Source organism: Merops nubicus, unplaced genomic scaffold (assembly GCF_000691845.1).
Source record: "Merops nubicus isolate BGI_N331 unplaced genomic scaffold, ASM69184v1 scaffold29191, whole genome shotgun sequence".
Classification (NCBI taxonomy): domain Eukaryota; kingdom Metazoa; phylum Chordata; class Aves; order Coraciiformes; family Meropidae; genus Merops; species Merops nubicus.
Genome location: NW_008586685.1, coordinates 2,323 through 2,814, shown reverse-complemented (window position 1 = coordinate 2,814; position 492 = coordinate 2,323). Strand labels below are relative to the sequence as shown.

Here is a 492-nt window from a genome sequence, read left to right as displayed (position 1 = left end):
CAAAGTCTCCTCAAACTCTCCTTTTTTGGCATAAGTGCTGGTGGGGGCAGCTCTGTGAGGCTGCTGCTCTGCTCCCAGTCGTGTCTGTGTCCCCAATGTTCCTCTGCACCCTGGGGTTGTCCCCCACCTTCAGCTGTGGGCACAGGGGCCTCCCTGGGCAGAGCTCTGGAGCGAGCACAGGGGGGGTCACAGGCTGGAAAGATTTTGCTGGTGTGAGCACCCTGCGTGGGTCAGTGTCACCCTTCAGCTGCACAGACCCAGCCACAGCCTGGGGCTAAGGGGTGTCCCTTTTGGCTCATCCTGCTTCTTCTTTGCTTTGTAGTTTTTGGTTGGCTCTGGTGGCAAAGAGAGAGTTGTCCCAGAGTGCTGGCACCTAGGAGGAGTTCTCCCACTGAGGTTTCCTGGCTAAACCTCAGTGTTCTGGGGTGCTGAGCCTGGAGCAGAGGAGGCTCAGGGGAGACCTTCTGGCTCTGCACAGCTCCTGACAGGAGC

The 492-nt window shown here is 58.7% G+C and overlaps 1 protein-coding gene across 1 annotated transcript in view; it reads left to right on the top strand.

Annotated features, from left to right (window-relative positions):
* Positions 1-492, top strand: part of CCDC43 (coiled-coil domain containing 43) — a gene marked incomplete at both ends in the record, with an annotated part of 3,087 nt that overhangs the window by 321 nt on the left and 2,274 nt on the right. The window lies entirely within an intron of this gene.